Raw genomic sequence first — 17,079 nt, forward strand, 5'->3', positions numbered from 1 at the left:
CCAAACAAGCACAATCTAATTAATCACCTTAAGATAAAATAAATGGTCCGTTTAATTTCACAAATGTGTAATAGAATGTCTGAAGCCTTCCTTTATACAAAGTGCCAATTCAATTCTAAATAGATTACAACAAGCTGATTTTAGTTCAAATCTGCAGGTTTCGTAGAATCATTACAATATTTGTGTCAAAGCAATGCGAAAAGCATTGTGCTTTTCTTACAAAATATTGTAGATCAATCTATTCGCAAACTATTCCAAGGAGTACTAAGCAAACGTACACATGATTCATGCAAAACATCTTCTAAGCTTCATGTCCTTAACAGAATAAATACCACTTTTGGAACCTGCAAGATGCGGCACATTGTGGGTGACCACATTGTGGGTGACCGTACTGTGGCTGGAATGCGCACGCACAGTATGAGTTTTTGTACAATTATTGTGAAAGGGGTACAAAGGTGAATATAGGAGTATCAGAGAGGGTAATTCCTTGGGCAGAACAGATTTTCACAACCGCACTTTGTAATTGCAGGCTTTCTAGCTTTGCTGATGACTTCCAAGATTTCCCTTAGCCAATCCATCTGCCTCAACTGACTATCAACCCTCACTTTCTCCTGTTCCTTTTCAGTCAACACCTGTTTTTTCTCTATCCTTAGTCTTTCATAAGGTATTTCACCTTCCTTCCTTTTCAGACCTTCTAACATGAATCTCTCTAGGGCCGTTTAAGCAATTTCTCAACTGGCACCCTTCCTATTTATCTACCTTCCAACTGCCTTTTTGGCTTAAACGTGGTCCGCAGCAATGTCATCTTTTGTCTGGCCTGCTTGAGAAAGGAATGCTGCTTTGAGAAATCAGGAATCTTTGAAAGGGGGCTGCACTTAGACACTAAGGACCTGATGCTGCAACTGACCCGAGGCCACTTAGTGCTCCCATGCATCAATGTAATGGCAAGTGAATTTTAGAAGTGTTACCAAGGGCTAAGAGTAGGGAGAGAAAGGGTTTGAAGATTGGCAGACCGTGGCAATTCGGAAGGTTGCTAGGAGGGTAGCAGTTGCTTTGGAGAGAAAGGTTTACTGGACCGAGAGGTAAGAGGCACCTGGGCCTATACCTGCCGAGGCACAGAACCAATTGGCATCAAGGGTAAATGGATCTGAGCAGAAATGACCTTTGCTTCACTTTTGCAAATCGGCTGAAGAGCAACAAACATCAGTGCAGAGTGCACACAGAGGGATTCATTGTGAAATCTGCTCAGTATAGGACAATAGCGAGCCAAAAGGCAACAGTACTATAAGTATTTAATGGCTGCAACACTGCTATGTATACCACTATCTATACAACTAAGCAATAGGCCATATTTCTTTTTAAAGGTCTAACTACCTTTAATTTAACCTCCATGGAAAACTACTAGCAAAAACGAACCCAACTAATTAAGCATGGAGAAAACATAGAAACCAAATTACATACTCCAAAGAACATGCCTACTAATAATCTTGTCTTGAAAAAATTTAAATTTGAAAAATAAACTGATAATTCATGATATGCACAAGCAGCAGGCAGAAAAGCATTTGTGGCGCATGCAACTAAAGAGTTTGGTGTCACATGTTTACCATAAACACAACTTCTACAAATTTGCAAGGCGACTCTATAATCACGAACAGCAAATCCAACGTTTGGCTTTATTTGTTAATAAGCTAAATACTTAGGTTAAACATCAGAAGTATGAACGCATATGGCTTTTTTTTTATTGTAAGCCTTCAATTACAAGTAGCAAAATAATTCACAGCCATAAATACAGTTGCTCAATGTTCGAGAGGGTTCCTCATTATTTCCTGTACAAGAGCCACATTGGTAACTGCAGGATTTCATCATTTATGCGCCAAAAGTACATTTTTACTTAACCTGGTACAATGGTCACATTACAGCCCGATGAACAGATCTTCGTTTTCAGGAGAAAATAATGGCAACTTTATCTTACAACACTCCACCATGCAAGTCCATTGATACAATAACGAGAACGATAATTACGTTCATGCATTTAATAAATGCCTACAGGTGCTATAAAGATCCTTATTAATGTCTCATTTGTAGAAGTTATATAGTTTTTCTCATATCTTTTAATGCAAAGACTTATTGAAAGCTGTGTTTGCTACTCAAAACAAACACCAGGAAGCAACAACTGCTTAACGTAGACACACACACATATATACATACTATATATCTGACCATAATCGTATTTCTGACACTCGTGTCTGCTTACATTCACATGCTTTGCATAGGCCGACATCTAGGTATTGCACATGAGGTTTTCGAAGTTCGAAAATGAACGTTGACAGGGTGCGACTGTGATACTATCCCTAGTGCAACGTACCATGTATATGATATGGCATTTATAATGCGCCTCTACACATACCCTGTATGCCTGTACCCATGAACCCTCACGCGTCGAAGTCCCTCTGATTATTTCTGACAAGAGGGAGTGTACGTTGTAAGCGTGGAGTGTAGGTAGAGACCATGAGGTGTAAAAGATCTATGCTTTTTTTCCCCAAGCACCTTCTACTCCAAGAGGGGAGGAAGGGTAGGCACATGTGAATCTAAGCAGATACAAGCATCAGAAATACGATTACGGTGAGTAATGTATACCTTCAGAGGCTTGTGGATCTGCTTAGAATCACATGCTGTACACAGATTAGCAAGCAGTACTAGTAGACGGAGGTGGGTTGTTAGAAGGTAGAGCTGCAAACAGATGTTTCAGCATCGCTAGTCCCACCTGTGTACCATCTGTAGAATGTGTGTCCAGACAGTAATGTTGGGTGAAAGTGTGCAGTGAATTCCAAGTGGCAGCCTTGAAAATGGCATCTAGAGACACATTTTCTATGAACGCTAGAGTTGCCCCAGTGCCTCAATTTGTGCTCTGGGCTTAAAAGGCAATGTTCTCTTGGCAAGAGAGTAACAGTTGGATGCAGTTGACAATCCATTTAGAAATTGCTGCCTTAGGGATAGGGTCCCCTACTCTTCCAGCGGCTACAGATAAAAAGAAACAATCTGTTTTTCTGATCGACTTTGTCCTTTTAAGGTAGAACATGACAGTTCTGCGTACATTCAGTGTATGTAGCCTTCTTTCTGCTGCGCTTGTTGGGTTCTGGAAAAACGCAGATAGCTCTATGGTTTGACTGACATGGAATTTAGATATGAATTTGGGTGAGAAGCGAGGATGTGTGCATAGCACGACCTTGTCTTTGTATATTACTACGAAGGGGTTTAGTACTGACAGAGCTTGTAGTTCACTAACCCTTCTGATGGATGTAACGGCTATTAGGTAGGCTGTCTTGTATGTAAGATGTTTAAGGCTGGCTTTGTGCATAGGCTCGAAAGGGGCCCCCATGAGCCTTGTGGGGATGCTATTTAGGTCCCAGCCGGGCGTAGGATCAGAGATTGGATGGTACTGTTTTTTGACGCCCTCCATGAAAGCCTCAACAACGGACACCTTCCACCACAAAATCTTACTCTGGGACGTGGTGTACGCGGAGAGGGCTGCTAGGTGTACTTGGAGTGAGTTAAGGACCAATCCCGAGTCAAGTAGGTAGAGTAGGTAGTTGACTATGTTGGACGGTGAACAGACTGTTGGATTAAGAGACCGTGTTCTGCACCACAACACAAAGCGTTTCCATTTGTTAAAATAGCAGTGTGCCTTGTGTTAGGCTTGCGTGCCTCCTTGAGTATTTCCATGAACCTCTGGTCTAGGTGACCAAATTATATGATCTCAGGAACCAAGCTGCTATTTCAGCTTCTGAGGGCATGGGTGTAGCGTTGCACCCTGATCCTTGGTCAACAGGCTGTCTGTGCAGCTTAGTTTCATGGAAGGACACAGGGACATCATTTGCAGGTGTGAGAACCAGGTCTGGCGTGCCCACATTGCAGCCATTAGGATCAGTGTCACTTGTTCCCGGTGTAGCTTGTGGACTATTTTGTTGAGAAGAGGTGTCAGGGGAGTGGGGGCGTATGCAAATGTCCCTGACCAATTCAGCAAAAGTGCATTCCCCTTGGATCCCACTGGCGAAAACTGGACACGTAATCTTGGCATTGCATGTTTTCCAGGGTTGCGAAAAGGTCTATCTCTGGGAACCCCCAATTTGAGAAGACGTTGTTTAGCATGTCTGTTTGTAGTTGCCATTTGTGCTCGGAGGGTAGCGTTGTACTTCTGCGTAGTATGTCTGCCAGAGAATTGAGTTTCATGTGGAACATGTTGAGCCACCAGGAACATGTTATGATGCAGTGCCCACAACCAGATGTGCTGGGCTAGTTTGGACAGCCCTGGAGAATGTGTTCCCCCCTGGTTGTATTTATAAAACATGGCCGTAGTACTGTCCGTAGGGACTAGGACTGTTTTGTGCGCTAGCTGAGTCTTGAAAGCTTGAAGTGCTTTGAGAATTGCTAGTAGCTCCAGAAGGTTGATGTGCATCCTGGTTGGCGCCTGTGTCCACAGGCCGGGAGCAGTGTGATGCTGGAATTGAGCACCCCACCACGTCATAAATACGTCTGTTGTGAGAGTGGCCTGGATCGCTGGTGTGTGGAAAGGCTGTCCCTTTAGCACATTCTTTCTGTTCCACCACTGTAGCGATTGAACCAGAGGTCCTGCAGCGTGGTCATCCTGAATTTTTGGGGTTTGACATACGTGTTTGCTCCATGAAGAGCACCAGCTCGATGGCTCCTTTTTGTAGAAGGATTTCAATCGCCTCCTTGAGGATGTTAAGGTGTATGGAGGACATTCGTCCTACCCGGGTTTGATGGTGGAGAGGTGTTTCGAGGAACTCCACCAAGTATCCTTTGGCCACTGTACCTATAACTCCACAGTCTGACGTTATTCCCTCCCACTGCTGTGCAAAGAGTGTTATGCAACCCTCGACTGGGGAGGCATGGGAGGGAACGTGGATCGGCACATCATTTAGAGGCAGGGGCTCTGCCTCATCCTTTCCTGCAGCAAAACCCACGCTGCTGGTACTGATAGGACTTTTGAACATGTGGACTGTAAAAGGAGGCACCAGACATGCTTGATCCGTCTTGGCCTGGTTTACCTGAGCCTTGCGCCCAAATGTTATCGGCATGTGTTGAATGCCCCCATCGGGATAAAGGGCCTTGATGGTTTTATGCTCCTTTGCCGTCTCCAGCTGGTTGTCAACAGCTTTGACAAAGAGGAGACCCTCCTCAATGGGCATGTTAATCAGGGCTGCCTGTGTCTCTGGCTTAAACCAGGAGTCTCTAAGCCAGGAATGTCTTTTTAGGAGGGTTCCCTCTGAGGTGACCCTTCCTGAAGTGTCTGCAGAATCCAATAAATGTTTTAGGATGTTTTGGGAGAACTGCTTACCCTTTGTGCAGAAGGTGTGAGCAAGCCGGTACTGGTATGGAATCCAGATGCCGTGAAACCTCATACCACTGGGTGCTGCTATCAATGGCAAGCAAGTTGGTACTGTTTGCAATTCTAGCGAGGTACACAGCAGAGGTTGATACGCTAACCTAGTGTGTATAGTCTCTTGCACTCCTTGTTGAGAGGTGCCACAGAGGTTGAGAGAGGAACACCAGCTCTCTTTCTGGCAGTGGTCACCACCAGAGAGTTGGCTTGACGTGACCCCTAATGTAGAGCGTATCTGAAGGAGAGGGCCTGAAAAATGTTCCCACCCATGGGCTGACCGCCCTAGTCAGGGTCAGCGGAAGACAGGGATGGAGAGACCCTTTTCTTGATCGAATCCAGGAATGGTATAGTCTGGCTAACAGGTTGTTTCTCATTGAGGATATCCTTAACAAAGTCAGTCGCTGCAGGACTGGATTCCTCAGTGTCTATGCCAAAATGGTAAGCAGCCTTCTTCAGCAGCTCATTGTAAAGAGATTTGTCTGCAATAGGAGAATAGTGACCACCCTAAACTGCGCAAGGGTCAACAGGGTCGACAAAGATGAGGTCTGGGACATCCGGGTCCTATAATAGGTGTTAACACCATCTTGACCAGGATCACCTTGACCATCCACCCACATGTCCTAGTCAGCTTGAGTGGACTGCATGTCCCCATAAAGAGATCCTTTTGATGACTCCCCAGGCGGCAGGGCTGGGGTAAGAAGAGAGGGTGCCAGCGACACTGGAGGAGGCATAGGAGGCTGCTCAACAGGCTTTGGAGGAGTGGGTAGCTTGCTCGTAAAGTCCACAAAGAATGACATTTTTCCAATGGTGTCTTCAAACTGTTTGGCTCCAAGGGGTGGCAGACACGATGGGTCTTGGTGCCGCATGGGTGACCTTTGGGCCGCAGCAGGTGCTTCTGCAAGGCAATCAGCTATGGGCGAGTCCTTGGCGCTCTCACTAGGGCACTTTTTGTTGAGGGCTGAAACCAGAGGTGAGGATTCATCTTCATAGTGTTCAGAGGCCAGTTTACCATGAGCAGAGGGCTCCTTATGGTGTTTTTCCGAATGAAAATGCATTTTGTGCTTCTTCAACGGCTGTTTCGGCATCTCTGCCTCAGCCGTCGAGCAGTGTTTATGCAAGCCCTTCGCCGGAGTGTCTGCATTATCACCTTGTGGTAAGTGCGTAGGCGGAATCACAGCGGGTTATATCAGCGTTGGGTCGGTGGATCAAGAGGTGCCAACCGACGGCATGTGGGCCTCAGCCGACGGATCCACCGAGGGACGGTTTGGGGTTGTGTGTTTAGGAGAAGTGCGTGCGTGTACGCCAGCGTCGCCAGAGGCCTTCCTCATAGTAGAGCACTGCGACTGACATTCGAGGCTGGGGACAAGTGTACAGGAACTAGACTGTTCCACGGTGGTGTCTTTGAACTCTGAATCAGAGTCTCGGCTGCCTCTGCCTTCATGGTCTGACTCGAAGATCCCAGCGGCAGTCTCCGACTCCGCCGACATTGCGTATGTCGCTCACCGCTTGAGTCTGTGCTCCTTCAGTGTCTTGGGCCTAAAGAGCATGCACGCAGCGCAACAGGATTCGAGATGGTCACGTGGAAGGCAGTGGTTACAAACTTTGTTTGTCTACCCACAGGAATGTTCTGTTACACTTGGAGCAAAACTGAAAAGGAATGTGCTCCATAGTGGAAGGTGGACACAGGCAGCAAGACAAAGGTAGTAGGGGCAGGAAATGAGGGTATGCATTCTCTATATAAAGGATCAGTCCCCCCACTCTCCCTATTGGTTAGGCCGAAACCAGATGTAGGCTGAAGCCCGTCGTCGGAACACACGTCCGTTTCGGGAGCCGGAATCAGTCATCGAGAAGCTCCGGCGATCAGCCATTGAATTAGTGCAAACACAAACGACAAGAGAGGTTTGGATGATTTTAACTCATAAATTAGCTCACAGCTACAGACTCTGCAAAATAACAACTTGGCACAATGGTGTAAAAAAATTATCTGAGGAACCTCGACGCATGAGGGATTAAGGGTACAGGGTACGTCACACTAGGGATAGTAATACAGTCAAGCCCTGTCGCCGTCCCTTTTTGAATTTCGAAAACTTCATGTGCAATACTCTGCTACTTCCACCAGATGTCGGCCAATGCAAAGCATGTGATTCTAAGCAGACCCACAAGCCTCAGAAATATACATTCATATGGCATACATTACTCACCGTAATCGTATTTCTGATGCGTGTATCTGCTTAGATTCACATGCTACGCATAGGCCAACATCTAGTGGTAATCGCAGAGTATTACATGATTTGTTTTGTTTTCGAAGCTCAAAAAGGGACATTGACTGGGCGTGTTAGTAATACTATCCCTAGTGTGACGTCTACTTTACCCATGATCCTTCATGTGTCGAAGGTCCCTCAGATGGTTTTGTTTCTGACATGATATTGCATGAAGTCTAGCGTGAGTACAGATGTAATAAAGCAGAAAATAGCAATAGAGCAAGAAACATCTATGCACCTTCGACTCCAGGATGGGAGGAAGGGTTGGTGCATGCGAATATAAGCAGATACAAGCATCAGAAATACGATTACGGTGAGTAATGTAGGCCTTCTAAGGCTTGTGAATCTGCTTAGATCACCTGCTATGCAAAGATTAGCAGGCAGTACCTGGAGAAGGAGGTGGGTTGTGAGAAGGTACAGCGGTAAATAGATGTTTTAGCACTGCTTGTCCCACCTGTGAATCTGCCTTAGAATGTGCGTCAATGCAGTAATGCTGAGTAAAGTTATGTATGGAACTCCAAGTAGCTGCTTTGCAAATAGCCTCTAGGGGGACGTTTGCAATAAATGTTAAAGTAGCTCCTGTACCTCTGGTAGAGTGCTCTTGGTGTGAAAGGTAGGGTTTTCTTTGATAGTGAATAGCACAGCTGTATGCACTTAACTATCCATCTGGAAATGACGTTTCTTGAAATGTGATCACCTTCCCTGCAAGGTGCTATGGAAAATAAAAGAGCTGGTCTGTTTACCTTAGAGGATTTGTTTTGTTTACGTAGTACAGGCCCGCCTTCCTTACATCTAATCTATGAAGGCTTCTTTCAGCTGAGTTAAATGGATTTGGGAAAAAGTAAATAGTTCAATGGATTGGTTGACATGGAACTTGGATATGAATTTTGATGAAAACTTAGGATGTGTTCCAAGGACCACCTTGTGGATTACAATGAAAGGGTCCTGTACAGATAATGCCTGTAGCTCCCTGACTCGACTCGTCTTATCGAGATAATGGCTACCAGAAAGGCGGTTTTGTAGTTTAAGTGTTTTAGGCTGGCCTTGTGCATAGGCTGAAATGGTGGACCCATGCGCTTCAAGAGCACAACATTAAGCTCCCAATCTCGTGGAGGGTTAGAAATGGGAGGTTATAGTCTGTTTACTCCTTCCATGAAAGCTTTGATAAGGAACATGTTGCTGACCTGTAACTGTTGTGCTCCAGCATAGGTTTGGCATGGATTTACATGTTCTTGAGTATTCCCCGTCGTCTTGGAATTCTCAGTAAAAGAAAAAACTGTTTCACTTTCGTTTACAAGTTGTCTTTCTCCTATAAACCAATCACTGAGCTCTGGGTCATACTGCCCCCAGCCAATGACTGCCCTCTCCCTAAGCCTCTCCTCTGGCAGCCATCTTCAGATTTTGGTAGCACGCAAAGTGGCAGTAGGACCAATAGAAGAGCCACAGAGGGGCAGGTGGGAGGGTTCGCATGTGAATCAATGCCAGACCCATGCTGGAGAACAACAGTTACATGTAAGTAACTTGTTCATTTTCCAGCATGGGGTCTGGCATGGATTCACATGCTCATAAATAAAGAATACACAGCAGTACATAATTACAAAACCACGGGAGGTGGCAAGGCTCAACAGAAGAGAGTACTCTTACCTCCTCACCAGGCTCACCTTCAAGCGAACAGGTTGCGCAGCACTGCTTGGCCGACTCTGGACTCCTCCCTGGAATCCCTGTCGACACAGTAGAATTTCGTGAAGGTGTTTGTCGACGTCCACGCAGCAGCCCTGTAAATGTCCAGCAGGGGCACACCAGACAGGAACGCCATCATTGCAGCAATCGCTCTGGTAGAATGGGCTCTCGGACGGTCAGGCAGCGGTCGGTTTGCCAACCAGTGACAATGCATGATGCAGCCAGAGAGCCACCTGGAAATGGAAGCCTTGGACAAAGCCATCCCCTGGTTCACAGGGCCGAAGTTCACAAAAAGCCGATAGGTTTTCTGGAAACTGTTTGTGCGGGCCACATAAAACTTCAGCGCTCGAGCCACTTCCAGTGAGTGTAAAGTCCTTTGAGCCGGCAACAACGGCGTTAAAAGGACAGGCAACACCATGGGGTTCATTGAGATGAAATTCCAACGAAATCTTGGGCATGAAGGAGGGGTGCATTTGCAGCACCACCCTCGTCTCGTGGAAAGTCAAATAAGGCTGCTTGCAGGACAGGGTCTGGATCTCACCTACTCTTCTGGCAGCCATGATGGCCACGAGGAAAGCCATCTTCCAAGACAGAAACTTGAGCGGAACCTGATGCAAAGGCTCGAATGGGGCCCCCAGTCAGTACCACGTTGAGTTCTCACTCCGGTGCCGGAGCCTTAACCGACAGGAACGAACGGAACATTCCCTTGATGAACTCTTTGACGAGACAGTGTGATCAAAAGGAAGATTGTCCTTGAGATCGGGTGTAGCGGGAGATAGATGCCAGATGTACTTTGATGGAGGCGTGGGCCAGCCCCGAATTAGCCAACAACAAATACCGAAGGATTTGGGAGGGGGGCCGTGGCCCTCAGAGGGTTAATCGTTTGCGACCGGCACCAAGTTGCAAAACATTTCCATTTATGTCCGTACCACTTCAAAGTCGACGACGCCCTGGCCCTGGTGAGGATCTCCCTGCAGTCACCGGCAGCTCATAACCACTGAACCCTAGCACTGCAGGAGCCAGGCCTTCAGGTTCAGCGACCCTGGGTCGGGGTGCATAATTGCACCTCCCTCCCTGGCTAGGAGATCTGCGACCACTGGCAGCTTGACTGGAGGGGACGCTGACATGCTGAGAAGGTCCAGGTACCAGATCTGCTTCGGCCACACTGGTGCGACGAGAATCATCCTGCACTGCTACCGTCTTGAGTTGACTGATGAATCGTAGCAGTAGAGGTAACGGGGGGGGGGGAACGCGTACAGAAACAGTCCTTTCCAAGGAGAACGCATGCCCCATGCTCCATGGCTGGGGGAATCTGCTGGCAAACCTCCGGCACTTGGTGTTCATCGCCGTCGCAAACAGATCGATCTGGGGACTGCCCCACTTGCGGAAAAGGTGGTCCACTTGATCCTGCCGAAGCTCCCACACGTGGCAATATCGCAGCTCCCTGCTTAAAGTCGGCGACGGTGTTCTTTACTCCTGCCAGGTGAAACAGAATGAGGAACATACGCTGGGCGACGGCCCAGTGCCACAAGTCCTGTGCCTCTTTGGAGAGTGGTGGGGATCGGGTGCCCCCTTGCTCCAAGATGTAAAACATTGTGGTGGTAGTGTTCGTGAAGACCTTCACCACATTGCCCTTGAGGGACAGAAGGAACGACTGCAGGGCCCAAAACACTGCTCGTAGTTAAGAGTACGTTGATGTGCAGCATCTTCTCCTCTGGCAGCCATAGGCCTCTGGCGTGAAGACGCCCGGTGTGGCCCATCCTTCCAGGGACGGTCTCCTGGTACGGGAGGCTCTGGAAGTTCGCACCTCTGGTGATGTTGGAGTGCACACCCCACCACCTTATCGCTCAACAGAACTCCTCATCGAACGCAATCCTGTCCTGGAAGCCTCCGACACCTAGACCCAACGGGCGTCCAGGAATTCTTGGAGCGGACGCATCCGCAATCTGCAGAGTCGGATCAGTTATATACATGATGAGATCATGCCGAGCAGGTACTTGATGGTCCTCACTGTGACGATCTTCAGTGCTAAGAGCCATTGCACCTTGCCCGAGATGGCCGCTATCCGCTCCTCCGATGTTGCCGCCAGGCAGGACACAGTGTTGAGCATGGACCCCAGGAACAGCACGTCCTGCGATGGAGTCAAGCAGGACTTTGCATAATTCACTGAGAACCCCCAGGTCCGTCAGCAGCCAGACGGTCCTCGCTGTGTGATCGACGGCGGTGTCCCCCAACTTGACCCGGATGTGCCAGTCGTTGAGGTAAGGATACACATGAATCCTCTGTAGTCGCAGATGGGCCGCCACCGGAGCCAGGCCCTTTGTGAAGTCTCTGGGCGCTGACTTCAGTCCGAAGGGCAGAGTCTTGAACTGGTAATGCTTCCCTTGTACGACGAAGCGGAGGATCTTGCGGTGCTTCTCGTGGATGGGAACATGGAAGTACGCATCCTCCAGATCCAACAGCGACAGAAAGTCTCCCTCCTCCAGTTGGCCGAGCACGTGCTGCAGCGTGACCGTTCTGAACTTTTGAGACTTTATGAACTTGTTGAATCGTCATAGAACGAGGATGGGTCTCCATCCCACGGTGTCTTTTCTTACAAGAAAGGATCTTGAGTACACTCTGGAGCCCCAGACTCGCTTTGGAATTAGCTCTATCGCCCCTTTTTTTAACATGGCCCGAATCTCCAGCAGCAGCTGAGGGAAGTGGTGTTCCTTTCGGGCCACCCGTGGTATCCGTGGAAACTGCTGTTGAAACTCGAAAGTGTGTCCGTAGACGAGAGCGTCCAGCACTCATCGATCGGTGGAGATGGTCTCACACATGTAGACGAAGATCGCCAGCCGGCGGTCAGCCCACCGTGGTGCATGCCAGACACCTTGTCCGGTTCAGTTCTGCTTGGAGGGCGGCGCGCCGCCCTTCGGCTCCTTGACGACGACTAACTTCGAAGGCCTTGGAGCGACCCCCGTTGGCTTGATGGGTCATGTAACGGGAGGGTTAGCGTTAAGAGGATGAGCCCCCAAAGAAACCCCTCAAGGACCTGCTTGACTTCCCTCCTGAGGATCGAAAGGATGGACGGTGCTGTTTCAGTGTGCCCAGGGCACGGGTCGGCTCCGTGTCCGTCTTGATGGCCTGGAGGGATTCATCGACGGCCTTCCTGAAAAGGTTGTCTCCGTCGAAAGGCATGTCCAGTACCCTCGTCTGGATCTCCTGCCTAAATTTGGTGGCCTTCAGACAGCCACAACGCCAAAAGAAAACTCTGCTTCCGATCTGGTGGATGCCTCAACTCGCTTGTCATCGGGAGGAAATCAAGGAGCAGGGCCATTTTATACCAAAGCTCCCAGTCATACCTGGCCACAATCGCTAAGGCGTTGGCCGCCTTGACTGTCGTCACAGCTGTGTAGATTACCTTTCTACCCATGGAATCCAATTTCTTCCCCTTGTTGTCCGGAGGTGCAGATGAAGAAGACGACGAGCTTGCAGACTACTTGCTGGCGGCATTCGAGACCACCGAGTCTGACAGGCATCTTGGGTTCAGACTCCAGAACCTGTTATTTCTTTTCAAGTCGGTCCTTCTTGGCCGGGGCTGAGATAGGGTTCTTCAGAAGGGCCAGTCCCTCATCCCAGACGTCGTCTAGGATTGGTACTGACAGAATGGTCTTCCTTTTCACCTCCTGGCACTGGTACAGACAACCTTCCTTCTTCTCTTCCGGGGAGAGCTGGAAGAGCTCTGACGCAGGGGGAATCGCAGAGTTAAAAGATCCCACTTCCTCCGGCAGGGAAGCCCGTGGTGGAGGGAACATACCGCCGTAGTCGTCGGTGTCTATCGTCGCCGTGTCCATCCCCATCCCACTAGTGGAGGAGGGCAGCACCAGTTGGAATGGAGGCATAGGGTGCCTCCTGCTTTTCTTCGACGGTGGTTGCCCCGGTGTCAACGGGTCGCCACCGGAGATGCCACTGGAGGCGGCGTTGGCTTCCTCTTTTGAATCTCTGACACCAGCATGTGGAGGGTTGAGAGGATATCCTGCGACAGGTCTCTTAGAGGAATCTGGGGAACAGGGCCGCTCAGGCCAGAGCACATGCCGTCACCCCCGTCGATGTTCTCGTCATCATTGTTGCCTCCGGGGGCGGAATTTCCTCGACGTTCTCATCGTCATCACCACCCTCCTCCGGGATGGTGTGGATGGAAACTATCTCCTCATCGTCGGACAAAGAAATGTCTGTGCCCTGGAGTTCTTTCCCACCGCCCCCCCCCCCCAGTCACCCCTTCTTCGGGTCGAGAGGGGTCGGTCTCAGGCTGAGGTCCGGCATCCTCTTCTCCAGAGTCTTTTCTATTGACTTGAACAAAGACTCTCGCCTGGCAGGGAGAGTCACTGCGACTGCGACCAGCGCACCCTGGACTGGGTCCGCCCCTTTTGCCTTTGAAATGGAGGCCACCGCCGACTCGATCGAGGAGGACAATTTGGCCTGGGCCACCTGGGCCTTCACAGGCAGGTCGTGCACATTGTCCTGCTTGGCCTTCTACGGCTTCACCCGCAGCTTCCTTGGGGTAGCCGACTTTCTCTTGTACGAAGAGCTGGATCGGTGACTGGAGACCGAGGCAGACAGACGATGAACGTGAACTGCCCGTTACGCGACCAGCTTGCACGGCGACCCCGACGGAAGCAGACTCGCTGTGCTTGACCTGGTCTTGGGCCCCCACAGATGGAGCACCCTCAAAAGGTCTTAAAAGCCCGCTCTGGCTGAATCCGGATGCGGCCTGCCCCTGTGAACCACCCGGGTTAGAGGCACTGGCCTTAGGCACCTCACCAGCGGGATGTGTCGATCTTTCATCGTGAGCTTTGAGAAGCCACGGCAGATCTCACAATCTTCTTCCTTGTGCATCGGGTGCAGGCAATACAGGCACTGGGAATGCTGGTCATCCGTGAAAACATTCTGCAAACTGCAGGTGGAGCAAAGCTTGAAGAGGGAAGCACCGTCCTTCTCCTCCGACATGGTCCGGTGTAGGGCTGATGGTATTCTGGAAGCTTCCAAGAAGAAATACTCGTTGATGTTGCCCTTGAGGGGCGATGAAAGATGCCGAAAAATGGGTCCCTGTTAATCGGATGAGTAGACGATGGAGTACACAGGCTCAAATTGAACAAAAATAAGGATTTTCTATCAAAAAAGTGCATAAAAACACAGAAGCTCGAAGAGCGAAACATGAAGACTCCCAACACTTGAACGTGCAGTAAAAATCTCCTGATGGCTGCCAGAGGAGGGGCTTAGAGAGAGGGCAGTCATTGGCTGGTAGCAGTATGACCCAGAGCTCAGTAATTGGTTTATACGAGAAATACAGTTTGTAAACGAAAGTGAAACTTTTTTTGTTACTGAGGATTCCCAGCCTGACGACAGGGAATATTCATGAACAGGTGAATCCGTGGACAGTGCCGCTAGGTATACCTTGATGGAGTTAAATACTAGGCCAGAGTCCAGTAGGTAAAGCATTTACTGTAGAATGTTGGATGGTGAACATTCAATTGGATATAAGAATTGTGATCTGCACCATACCACAAATCTTTTCCATTTGTTGAAGTAACCGTGTCTGGTATTGGGTTTCCGTGCCTCCTTTAGGATATCCATACACCTTTGAGGAAGGTTTAAGTGCCCAAACTCTGACTTCAGGGGCCAGCCTGCCAAGTTCATAGAATGAAGATGTGGATGGCTTGTTGTCCCCTCGTGCTGGGACAGCATGTTGGAGGGTCATAGAAGTTTGATTGGTTTGCACATTGCCAGTTTAAGCAGATGTGGAAACCATGGTTGTCTTGCCCACATTGAAGCTATCAGGATTAATGTGGCTTGTTCCTGGTGCAACTTGTGCACTATCCTGCTGAGGAGTGGTGTCGGAGGAGCAGGGTAAGCAAATTTCCGTTACCAGCTCATCCACAGGTCATTCCCATTGGACTCTGGTTGGGGAAACCTGGATGCAAAGTCTGGGCATTGTGTGTTTTGGCTTGTGGCGAACAAGTCTAAAGAAGGATAACCCCACAGGAAGAAGATTTCGTCTAGAATACCTCAGTTGATTTGCCACTTGTGCTCCTCGGGTAGATGATTTCTGTTCAGAGTGTCTGCTGGAGCATTGAGTTCCTCTGGAACGTGTTGAGAGACCAGGAACATGTTCCGCTTGAGTGCCCACTTCCAAATGTTCGGAGATAGCCTGGACAGACTTGGAGAGCTTGTGCCTCCCTGCTTATTTAAGCAGAACATGACAGCTGCACAGTCTGAGTACTTGCACTGACCTACACTGCTGCTGTAAAGCCTGCAGAGCCTTGAGAACTGCCAGACGTTCTAGGAGGTTGATGTGGTTTTGAGCTGTGGTGTGTCTCTTTTGGCTTTGAGCTGTGTGATGAAGGTAATGGGATCCCCATCCGGAGAGCGAGGTATCTGTAGTTAGTATCGCTTGAACTGGTGGATTGCGAAAGGGTTTTCATTTTAACAAGTTGTCCATGGACCACTAGCGAAGAGCCTGTACTAGGGTTACTGAAAAACAACCACTAGATCATCCCACTGACCACTTGCCTGAGACTATTATTTTGCTAACCACTCCTGCATTGTGCGCATGCACAGCTGCATGTGTGGAACTAGGTAAATGTATGAGGCCAGCATTCCAAGCAGGCGCATTGCCTTGCATACGGTTATCTGGCGACCAGCTAGATAGTGAGGTATCTGCAATAGCATGTACTCTTTCGTTTGAGGGGAAGACTAGCACCTCTTTTGTTTTTATGATGGCTCCTAGGAATTGTTTTGTTTGACTGGGTACGAGACTTGATTTTTTCTTGTTGATGGAGAATCCCAATTGGAACAGAAGGTTGAATGTTCTTTGGGTGTTGTATTTGCAAATTAAAGGGAACTCCCCTGTTATCAGCCAGTCGTCCAAGTAACGGTACACTGCTATTGATTCTGTGTAGGAGCGCTGCTACCACTGCTATTACTTTTGTGAATACCCTTAGGGTTGAGGCTATGCCAAAACGGAGCACCTTGAACTAGTAGTGTTCTCCCGCTTTCTGGAAGCATAGATACTTTCTGTGCGCTGGAAACATTGAAATATGTATGTATGCATCTTTCATGTCCAATGTTGCTGTGTAATTCCACTGTTTTAAGAGAGGAATTACCTACTGTAGCGTTGTCGTGCAACATTTTTGAGGGAGGCTTGTGTAAGGAAGGCATGTATCAAACGGTGAAGACAGACACAAGTGATCACAGTTCAAGGGTGTTTATTGAACTTCAATGGGTTGGTTGAAAGCCTTTCTAATCCTGAATTTAAGGATGGGAGCAAGCTATGACCATCAAATAATAATAACGCAGTCCTAGTGGAGTCTCTGTCAAAATAAAAGGGCCCATAGTAATAAACCTATATGCAAAAGAAAAGTGTTCAAGAAACAATATCTCAGGATAGTTGACCAGTTGGGTTCCCTTTACCACGTTTTCAGCACGGGACAAGGTGGCACATTCGAGCTTCGCACACACTCTGGCTTCTCTGCCACGAGGCTGCAGTTAAAAACAAAGGTATCTGGTCCTTCTGCGACAAAGTCTCTTTCCCAATAAGGCTTTTATTGCAAAGTGCCTGGCGTAACAAACAAGTACCAAAGTTCCTTTCTGATCAGGATTTTCACATTTACAAGTTCTCAGGTTTACTGTTCACCACAGGTCTCCCTCTGTTGGGCTTGGACCCCCTTAAAAAACAATGTTCACAATTGGGCT

At 48.6% G+C, this 17,079-nt stretch overlaps 1 protein-coding gene across 4 annotated transcripts in view; it reads right to left on the reverse strand.

Annotated features, from left to right (window-relative positions):
- The window catches only part of EXOC1 (exocyst complex component 1), a 791,619-nt gene that overhangs the window by 392,726 nt on the left and 381,814 nt on the right, over window positions 1–17,079 (reverse strand). The window lies entirely within an intron of this gene.

Source organism: Ambystoma mexicanum, chromosome 6q (assembly GCF_040938575.1).
Source record: "Ambystoma mexicanum isolate Mex_15411 chromosome 6q, UKY_AmexF1_1, whole genome shotgun sequence".
NCBI classification, from domain to species: domain Eukaryota; kingdom Metazoa; phylum Chordata; class Amphibia; order Caudata; family Ambystomatidae; genus Ambystoma; species Ambystoma mexicanum.